Source organism: Pinus tabuliformis, chromosome X (assembly GCF_031772625.1).
Source record: "Pinus tabuliformis cultivar Carrire ecotype Pingquan chromosome X, CPIR1, whole genome shotgun sequence".
Taxonomy (NCBI): domain Eukaryota; kingdom Viridiplantae; phylum Streptophyta; class Pinopsida; order Pinales; family Pinaceae; genus Pinus; species Pinus tabuliformis.
The window spans coordinates 107243427-107255087 of NC_142308.1; positions in this window are offsets into that span (position 1 = coordinate 107243427).

Consider the following 11661-nt stretch of genomic DNA (forward strand, 5'->3'; position numbering starts at 1 on the left):
TGACATCCCACATCACATCTAGGAGAAGTTGGCACATTCAACTCAATTGTTTTGGGGTAAGCCCGCTTTTTATGCCTTGTGTTGCACTTCTGTCACTTTTTTTTGTTTTCGCTTGTGTGAGTACTATTTGCATGATTTCTTTGAACACTTGCTGTCTTTTACATGCATACTATCTTGTCCTAGCACAATTTCAGTTTTACATTGCTATCTCACTGTTGTCAAATGGATGAAATTGTTTTTCACGAACGGTCATCGATTCGGCGACTTGCCTCACCCACATGCATGTTGATTTGTTTACTGAATCTTTCATTCATGTTTGCATGCACTGTCAATCACTTCTACTTTCACTAAGTGTCGCCATGCATCCACTGTCATATTTGCTTTCAATTTCCTGTCGGCAAGTCGGACCAACCTTAGTTCAAACTCTACCTTCATTGAGACAACATTGTGCAATCTAGGGAAGGAAGGCTCTGTCTTCCTCTCTAGAAATGCACATTTCTGCCTAGGCACTGTCCTCCATGACTATTTTGCGCATTTCTGAGGGACAGTGACTACTAGCCCAGAAAATTGCACAATGCAGTCACTGAGCCTACAACCATTTCCAGATGAGACTGTGCATTGCACAATTCCAACAGTCAGCAGCCAGACTGGACTATGCATTACACAGTTCTAGCAGTCAGCCAGTCTCCTAGCAGCCCAGACTATGCCTTTCCTAGTCTTGGCAGTCAGTCTCCCGACGTCCCAGCTGAAATTGCACAACCTTCATGATGAGTCACGCAGGTATGTTGAAAGTTAGTTCTTAATTTCATTTTGGTTTTCGACTGAAAGATTTCTTGCCATGAGTGTTGCCATGTCTCCAAGTATTTCAAGTGTTCATTTGCCTCTCAACAATGCAAGTACAATGGTTTCCAAGAGGGCGGAGTTGAAGACACCGCTTAGAGCACACCTGGAGATGCAGTCGATCAAATGACTATAAGCTTGCCTACTCACGAAGATATCAAGTTGTTTGTAGACAAGAACATCAAGATATCACAATGAGTAGCATCATGAACATCATCTGAAGGCAACATACCGAATGCAACGAATGTAGTGAACGTAGTGAATGCAAGGAATGCAGTGAATGCAACGAATGCAAGAGGAAGGTTTTTAACAACACAAAGGCGGAACAAAGTTGTAAGATCAAGCAGATCCACTGATGATGAAAGGAACTTTGGAGACTCAGGCTATGAGGTGATGACGCGACATGAAGATCACACGAAGATAGATAACGAAACAAAGAAGGAGTTGCATGTGTTGAAGCAACAACTCGAGGAAGAACATGAAGCTGCATAGACAGACGAATGGGTTGCAGCAGGAACAGGAACAACAGTGGGTGCAACATGCACTCACAGATGAAACTGCACCCATCCAAGTTAAAGATCCATCCCAGTAGTTGGCACGGAGTAGACATGGTGATACATGTTGTTGATTGCATGCAAGGTATTCATGTCATTGTGTGCATGCATGCGATATAACCCGTTCAACACACTCACCATGTCGAAGACAAAAAGCAAGTCCAACTGGAGCTGAACATGTACTTTGACAAGGTTATGCGCATGACCACCAACACACACTTGAAGATCATCACGGACACTATGCATTAGTGTGTTGTCGGTTCAGCCGCACCCAAGAAGACCATGCACATGTTAACAGACGAGTTGGATGAAGGAGTCGAACCAATGCACCGGTTGCAATGGATGCAAGAGTTCGCTTCAGCAAGATGTCACCACGAGATGCATGCACACCATCACGAATGACCAAACTTGGCATTAGCTCACCACCTTCACCATCACAAGCATGCCAAAGAGTTGGTCTCATCACAATGGAACAAGTGTCATTGATGTCTTGCATGGCTTTCTCAAGCCATGTTGTCTCATATGAGTACATGTGCATTGTAATGTAATGTCATGTCAAGTGTAAGTCAAGTGTCAATAGTTGGATGTAACAGTCATAGAGTAGATGAAGAGTCATGAGGGTAGATGAACTGTCACAAAGGGGAATGTCAAGGGTCACCCCACCATTTGCTATAAATAGTACCTCATAACTCATTGTACAGGATTTTTTTCAGCCAAGCTTCTGATAAGACTATCTTGGAGAGAGCTTGGATAGTATTGTAAAACGCCTTGGCTTCTCCACTGCATGAAGCTAGTTCATCTCTTTGGAGGAGCAGGCAGATGTGGCTGTAACATTCCACTATTGGGGCTAACAGGTTTACATGGATGTATTGTATGATTGGAGCTTACACTTCTTTATATAACAAGAGCCAACACGTTTTCATGCATAAGTTTTTATTGTAGTTGGACTATTCCGGTTTCTTTACAAATGTATGTTGTTTAACTTATGTAGTTGTGTATGAACTGTTTTGTATGCAATTATATGAATCTTGTTGCAGATGTGTTGTTGGTTTAACCATCACTTTTTATTGTTGGTTGAATTTATTTCTAGCTTGTGATGTATCTTCACTCGTGTGTTCCCTTCCCAACTGAGTACTGTTACGGGTTGCCAAGGGGCACACTCATCTCAACCCACATGTGTTAGCACCTCTCATTCACCTTCCTTGACTCACTGCAACAGTCACACCCTTGTTACTGACAAAGTTATCTTACTTGCCTCTCTGCGACATCGCGGTCAAGGCATTTCTTTATGACCCGCTGCTAGGACTCCTACACCAAATGGTCTGGGGTATAACTGGGACTTCTTACTGGGGAGATCCCCTTAGATGTTGGCGGGTCCAGCACCGTCAACACCATCTTCCATCTTCTCTGAGAGAGACAAGCAAATCATCACAGTCATCTCCTACCTCCTTGGCTATTACTTAGATCATTGGGTAGATGAGGCAATTATAGGATTTCTTTCCATTTTCTCTGCAAATTCCAAGCCTTCCATCTTGTTTAACTTTAGCCAATTTCTTGCAGATTCTATCCATGAGAAATTTATCAAATTCCAGACGGAGGAAGTATTCAAATATGCTTCTGTGTTAGTTTTTATGTTTTTATATTTTCAAGGAGACAACCTCAATCTTGGCTTACAAAAGCTGGATGTTGAAGGAAATCAATAGTCAGTCATATTCATGACTGCACTGGTAATGAAGGAACAAAAGGAATTTTCATACAAACATTTCATAGAGATGTTTGTACATCCAGCACTCAGTCTCCTAAGAAGCAGGACAAAGCCAAGGATCAATGAAGAAACTAGGAAAGTTTTGCAACTATCAAACCAAGTCCAGACAAGGGATTGATACCTTTATCAGAATTACATAGAGTTGAGGGTATTTAGGTGTGAAATTTCCCCTTACAAGTTGCCAAAATTCCTCCCAATGAGGATTTTTGCTCTAGAATACATCAGGAAAATGCTCAATATGGATGAGATTCACTTTGTAGCTGCCAAGAAGAAATCCCAATTCAAAATCAAAACTCAAATAGGGCCTTTCATTTGCAATAGCAGGGCAACAAGGGAAGAAGCAGATAAGTTACTAAAAGAGATGCAGTTCAGCCTCAGTTTCACCTGGTCATATGACCCATTGGGGGTCATCTCCAAGTTGAGGCTAGAAAAAAAATCTACTGCTTATTTTCACATAGCCAAACCAGAGATTGAAAGATATAAAAACCAACTAGAATGGATTGATAATACTCTACAGGAGGCAGAGAAGCAGTTAGTGTCCACTTCAACAATGCGGACTCCTATCACAAAGGTGAAATCAACAAAGAGGAGCAGGGAATAAGAGTCACCTTCAGTGACTGATATTTCTAGTGAAGGCTTTAAAGTCATGTACAGAAAGAAGGCTAAGCTACATTCTAAACTAATCCTACGCAAGGATTCAGAGCAAGAGAACAATATCACCACTAAAGAGCCACTTGTTTCCTCATTAGTGGGTGATCAGACTACACTGTCTCCCACTACCTCCACAACTTCACAAGATTAGTAGCAGGTTATGCAGACCAGCACATCTACCATAAGGGAGACATAAAAGAGTATATTTGACATTTTCAAGGAGATTAAAGTGAGGAATGAGGCCTTGAAAATCAACACATACACTCAGTTTTGGAAGCAGACTTTCAGTTCTCAAAGCAGGTTGTTGTCAGCCTTTGATTCAAAGAAAGGTAAAACAAAATTGGCATTCCTCCAAGCACGGATTCCCTAGCCCAACGTATCATCAGACTACAAGAAGACATCATTTGAATTCGATGTGAAAGATATACATCCCATTGACCAAATGGAGATGCGCAAGAAGACTAGGCAAATGATTTCATCTACTCTCACTAACATTGCTATGAATTTGTCTAAATTGCAGGTTACATTAGCCAATGTTCAATCACAATTGAAGATGGAAAAGGTATCTACACTTGCCAAAGACACAAGGATCAAAGCTTTGGAGGACTTGGTGATCAAAGTAGGTTATGATCCTGCCAATATCAATGCTGCAGAAGAGCTCGTGAGGAAAAAGAATATAGACATAGCAGCATTAAGGAAGTAGTTGAAGTTACCAGCCACAAAAGATCCTCTAGCCAAGGACATTGAAGAAACAGAGACACAAAAGGCAGATATGATGAAGCTCATCATGGAGCAGAGTGCACAATTGAAGCAAATGGAGACAGAGATGGAAAAGATAATCAAAGAAAAGGAGCAAGCTGCCAAAATGGTTGTTGTCCCTTTGGAAGCACTCCCTATCACAACAATTCCTACAGCTACATCTTCTACAACAAACACAGGGGCTGTTGCAGATCAGTTGGAAAATGTAGTGCAAAACATGTCTCTCCAGACTAAAGAAATCAAAAGATTGCAGGCTCAAGTCAATCTTCTACAAGATCAGAAGACAAAGACTGATACTTTCCATGCAACTGAGCTACAGAGAGCTCAAAACCAGATAGAAATATGGAAGAAATCAGCAACTGAGTCCTCTATTGGCCACACAATGGCCCAGGTCAAACAAATTATGTGGAACAACATAATTGAGGCAATGGATGAAATTTGGCCTTGTATCCAGATTATATTTGACCAGAAAGAGTTGATGGAGAAAGCCAAGTGTAGAGTCGTTAATATGCCATTATTATTATCACTTTTGAACACTTATTCCACCCATTTCTACCATTCTTCATCATGCCATTTATTATAATTTATCATTTAAATCCATTTTATTAATTATTTATGCTCTCATGAATAAATATTATTTATTCTCCTTTATTTCTAAAAAATTGATGATTATGCATTATTTTACCAATGATAGTGCTAATAAGTTGGTTATAACATTATTCACCATTTTTAGCCTCCAAGGTAACTTCCAGATTGAAGATTTGATTTTTAAATCTGCCAACTCAGAAATTCGCTGGTTTAAGGAGTGACAGTTTTGCGGTTGAGATTCTGAGCAAATGAGGACGAATTTGGAAAATCCGGAACATGGGTTTTGTCCAGAACGAGCCCAATTATCTTCTTAAAGAACAGTTTGCCCAAATTCGGCTTGTACTAAGAGAAACACAGGGTTCTTTGAGCACGATTTTCTCTGATTTGCAGTTGCGGCCGTCCTTCAAATCTCAGCTGCAAAGCCAAATTCGCCTTGTTCTTGTTGATCAAATGGTTAGAGGCAAACCAATTTTGTAATAGGAATTATGTTGTACTTATCCTTATTGTAACTTCTCTCTGATCTCTCTCTATTTAAATGAAAACAGAGATCAGAGAGGGGGGATTGGAGTGAGACGTGATGATGGATTTGGGGAATGAGAAATGATGGACAACAATGGTGGATTATTCATGCTGTAATTCTTAAGCTTTGCTATTGTAATGATTCCACAATTGGCTGATTAATAAATGATTTGGGAGTGCTGTTCAATTCTCTCATTCTGAAGTGACCCCGCAGCATCCGCTGGCGGCTAAGGGCCCAGCCTCTGGTGGAGTACGCTGCTGCTGCTGTATATTATCTTTTTGGTTTATGCGTGGTTTGTATTATCAGCTTGAATTGGTAATCTGGTGTGATTTATTATCTTATATTGCAGTTCTGTTATATTTCATATATCGCTCTCTGCAACAAGAAAGTCGTAATGTGCATTCTGATCTTATAACGTATTGCTATCTCTTTAAAGTCGTTAATGTAACATTGATGTTCTCTACAGAATGATTTAATTGCGGAGTAATCAAGCTGCAACCTTCTTAAGCTGGTATTATTGTATTTGTCCATGGTTTATACTTCATAAGATTGCTGTTCAAATGACATTGTGGTTCCATTATGAATTGCAATCGTTACCCTTTCCAACTAGGATTAATACTTGCGTATCAGACTCAGATTACCATTTCCTAATATCGCTATACGTTGTGTGCATTATTTATTTTAGCACCGTAGGCTGTTCCATATTTCATTTCCAATTAGTTGCCATTCTATTTCCTTTTGTTGTCTGATTTATTTGATTTGGCTTGGTTGTTGTTTGCTTCCATTAAAACAGAGTTTGCTGTTCAGATTCCTTTAATTCTAGTTTGCTGATTCCATTTACGGCCGTTCCGTTTTAGACTTGCTGTTCCATTTATTTTCTGTTGTCCATTTACTTGTATTTATTGCTTTGGTATGAGAGAAGGTCTAAAGCTGTAGTGAGTCAGCAAGTCGCTGCTTAGCTCCCAGATCTTTGGTCCATGCTCTAATTTCCTTTCCATTTACTTACATTTACTGTTTTAGTGTGGGAGGAGGATCAAGGCTGTCGTGAGACACAACAGACGCTATTATGCTCCCAGATCCATGATCCATACTCTAATTCCTTTTCCTTCATCAATTTCTAGAGGAATGAGTTATTGCTACTGCATCCTCGATTGGTGGTTATTTGAATGAATGATTTAGTTTCTTGTTGTTCAAATTAGATTTTGTTTCCAGCTTTCATTTACTTTTGCATTTTAAGCACTATACTACAAAACATTACTCTTGAGTAAATAGCCGCCTCAGACAGAGTACACTCTTGAAATAAAAAGTCGTCCCTGGGTTGATAATTAATGTGAGGTAATTAGGAGTTCACAAGACACCTTTTTATCGCTCCACACCAAGCAGGCCATTTCCACTATCAATAATGAATTGGGAGAAATGCCTACCACAGCTGACCACATCATCAAATTTCTCAACTCTATAAACATATATGAATTGGATGATTTGGGAGTAGATGACAGAACAAAAACAATCTTAGAAGTAAAGAAAGTTCTAACAAAAAATAACTTGATTATGTAGTTGACAGAGAAATGTCACACTTTGGAGGTAGCAGTTAACATGTTTTTCACCAGAATAGAGGCATTAAATAAGAAGGGCCTGCCTTTTTATTTGTGATCAATGACAAGTTGATGACCAGGGAAGACTATATGAATACGCTGAAATACATTGCAAAGGATACATCCAAGTCTTCCCACATCAAAGGTGCCATGACAGGGAGAGTTTTTTACGAAGCTATCAATAATATGAGTTTAATCCAATATGAGATAAAACACATTTTTGTAGTAAAACCACATTCGCTTGGTATACTGAGGTAGATGAGATCTACTGCAAAGTAACAAAAATTGCCATTCCAAATGAGCAGTTGTGGGATAAATTGTGTGAATTCTAGGATTAATGAAAGGGTGAGCTTCACTAGCGCGACACACAAATAGTGGCCACTCAACAACTGTTCTCCACCAAAGCAGTGCCAGATGTCCAGATCACTTTGCCAATTCACCTCTTTTGGTCGCATTATTTCATTTCTATTAATCTGAAGTTAATAATAGAATGCCATGTCAACGAGGCATTAATTGTAATCTTTTTTTGTAAATTTTGTTTAAATACTTCATTCAATCGAAGTATTGAGGGTCGGTTCCTGATCATTGTAACATTTTTTTTATCAAAGCAATGTACTTTTCCACGCTGCTGGAGCATCATTAATAAAAATACTCTTCATAGGATACTTGTGTTGCGATATACTAGCGATGTTTTTCTTAGTGTAATTGTGTTTCCATTGTTATTCTCTCTATGTTTATCATCTGAAATTTAATTGTAAAATAGGAGATGTGAAAAATAAGATATTTTTTTGAGCACCTTATTTGGACTACGTTTACAATCTGTATATTTTCTTTTGAAGTCTGGTTGAGAATTTCTTAAATTATTTTCAATCACTTCTGAATCACCTCTTTTCTCCTTTTCATAATTCAATTTAAAGATCCAGTATATGTAACTAGCTTGCCCTGTGATTACTCCTTTGAACTTTTGATTCAACATCCAGCTTAATTTGACTCCATAGCCCAATGGAAAGAAAGTAATTTGATCAAATAAATCAACCAACCAATCAAACAAACAACCAAGCATCATCATAACTAGCCTAAAATCAACCTAAAAACCAAGCTAAATTATAAAGAGAGATCCCTCTCCGAAGCTGGTAGGGCTAGATCCCACCTTCACAAGAGGTTTTGATGTTGTCCAATGTTTTTACTCCCACAACCTCAAAAATACAGAACGATAACATAGTGGCAACCATACTGGGGGAGAATACATTTTAATCCAAAACATTATTATTCTGTGATTTAAAATCAGTATTTCAGTAAGAAATTGTTGTATCAATATGAAATACATGATATGAGGTTGTTTTTTGTAAATATTTGTTATAGCTTTTATTTTGATTTTGATTTTTGTGTGATGATTTTTCATAACCTTGGCTCCCAAAAGAATTCACACTAGATCTCACCCTGCTAAAATTGTAGATGACCCTGAGAAACTAGTGAGAAAGAAAAGCTTTATGGGAGTCAAGGCAGTAATAGTCCCTTGTCTAGTTTCAATTCTCCTCTAGAAAATACTCCTTTGTCAAGGTCTAATTCTCTCCCAGAGAAATTTGAAACTTTACAAGATATAGAATTTGATTTCCTTTTTAACAAAGTTTGTTTAGATCCAAGTCTGAGGCTTTTATAGATCAGACTGTCATAGACAAAGCCATACCGCAACCATATGTTTCCCAAACCCAACACCTTGAAACAGATCTTGATCTTGAATCTTTACAACAATTTGAAAAACTACAAGGTCTAGTTTCAGTATTAGAGCAAGCTATAAAAGAAGCTTTTATTCAACAGTCTATTGAATTCTCTGCTTTAACTGTTGCCGCAACCTCTTTGTCTAGTCAATGTTCTCAGTTTGTACATTTACAGCCTCCTAGCCCTACTCATTTTGTAGTTTCAACTTCCCTACCTCTGGTTTCTCAAACTACTATACCTACTATCCCTGTAGTTATTTAGACTACACCTCCACTAGGTCCATCCTTAACTCAATCTACCAGGACAATTATGGCAGGAAGGTATGCACCTTTGGTGTTACCAGGCTAGCTAAATGCTATGCCTGTAGATTATCCATACAAAATTGTGGCTTTTGATAATACTGGTGCTTACACTGCCCAACAACATGTAGATAGGAGGTGATGTAAAGAAGCGGTTTAGGGGTTTACCTACAGGAAGTATAGAAAACCTTGCTGCTTTCCATCAAGATTTTTTAGCTAGATGGGAGATCAAGAAGAACCCACTTCAACTCCTAAACGAATATAAAAGGTTAAAAAGAAAACCCAACGAAACTGTGTAAGAGTATTGTGAAAGATTCAATACTGTTTACAGTGCCATTCCACAAGATATCAAGCCCTCCCCTGGTCTAGCTCTGATTGATTTTCCAGATGGTTTTGATGTAGATATGGAATATCAACTTAGGAAAAGGGACCCGCAACTTTGGAAGAAATACAACCAAATGCAATTAAAGTTGAAGCCAACATCTTGGACAAAAAAGCCAAATTGAAGTTTGAACGCAGAGTAACCATAAAAGAAGAACCTTCTACTTCTATTGTTGACCATAAGATTGATAACCCAGTTAGAGTAGTGAATCAAAGGATGCAAAGAGTGACTATCAATGACCAAAATCAAGCAAGTCAAAACCAAAATGTCCAACAAACTAGAGACCAAAAATTTAGAGGAAATACTCCCCAAATTAAACAAAGAGAGCAAAAGGGACCAGATCAGTAGATTCGGCCTCCTTTTCAGGAAAATTACACAGATGATGAGGGGAATATTGTGGAAGATTTGGATGATAACCAAATTAATTTGTTAGGGATAAGTGATGATGAAGCAATTTTCCTCACTCTGGAGGAACAATAGCTTTTTCTTATAGCCCAGACTAAAATGGATTCTGAAGAGACATAGGAATACAAACAAGGATTTGAAAATGCCATAATAAATGTTCATAGGTAGTATAATCTTAGAAGTAAGAAAAATCAAGATACTGCAACTAAAAAGAATGTTGAAAATCCTATCAAAAAAGCTCTTTGATTTTGATCCCAAGCAAACAACAGAAAATCCCCCTAAGAAAACCACAGAAAATCTTGTGAAGAAGCCAGAAAAACCTATCATGAAAAAGGCAATTGATACTTCTTCTAGAAATACTCAAACTAATCTACCTTCTACCAGCCAACAAACTGAACTAGCCACAAAACTAATTGCTGATAAGTCTGATTTTTCAAATCTGCTTAAAAATAAAACATTGTTCAGTATAGAAAATGAACTTGCAAAGTTGAAAATTTCTATCCCCTTAACTGAATTAGTCAACAAGAATGTATACAGGACTCAGGTCCTGAAGGCATTAAACATTGGGGAGAAAACTGATGATGTAAATTTGAGTGATGATCAACCTGAGCTCCTATTTGGGCCAGAAGTAGAAGGAAAACCACAAGAAGGAGGAGTCCCTCCATTTTATGTCAATTTGAATATTCATGATAAAATTCTTCATAATGCTATGCTAGATTCAGGTGCATCCCATAATTTAATGCCCAAAGCAGTCATGGAGAAACTAGGACTAGACATTACTAGACAATACAAAGATTTGTATTCCTTTGATTTGAGCAAAGTCAGATGCCTAGGTCTTATCAAAGACCTATGTGTTACTTTAGCCCAAATCCCTACTAAAAGTATATTGATGGATATAGTGGTTGTAGACATTCCCCCAAAGTATGGCATGTTGTTGTCATGCTCATGGGGAGAAAAAATTACAAGGAACCCTGCAAATGGACATGACTTATGCTACTATACCAGTGTTTGGTAAATAAATAAGACTGTGTAGGGAAACTTTAATGCAGTATATGGTCAACAGTCAAGATAAACCACATAACTACCCTCTGTACTCTCTTCATTTCAACCTAGATTATTTCATTCTTTACAATGATGAAGGCATTGGTACACATGTTACTCAAGCATAAAATGATATTGATGAAAAACATGAAAATCAAACTCTAATTGTGCAACAAAACACTGAAACTGAACCTTTTTGGAACATGAGCTTTGATGGCTCTTGTGGCAAAGCAGGTTCAGGGGCAGGTTTTTGGTTGTCAAATTCAGAAAATAACCATGTAGAGGGTCATTCCTATAAACTCAAATTTCATTGCACCAATAATATAGCGGAATATGAGGCACTTCTCTTAGGATTGCAATTATTGAAGAAGTTAGGTGCTAAAAGAATTATTGTTCATGGGGATTCTGAATTAATTGTAAGACAGATCAAGGGAAAGTATGCTGCCAAACATCCTAGGTTGAGAGCCTATAGAAATGTTGTGCTTGACTTTCTAGGAACTTTTGAAGAATATGATCTTGTTGTCATTCTCAGAAATCAGAATG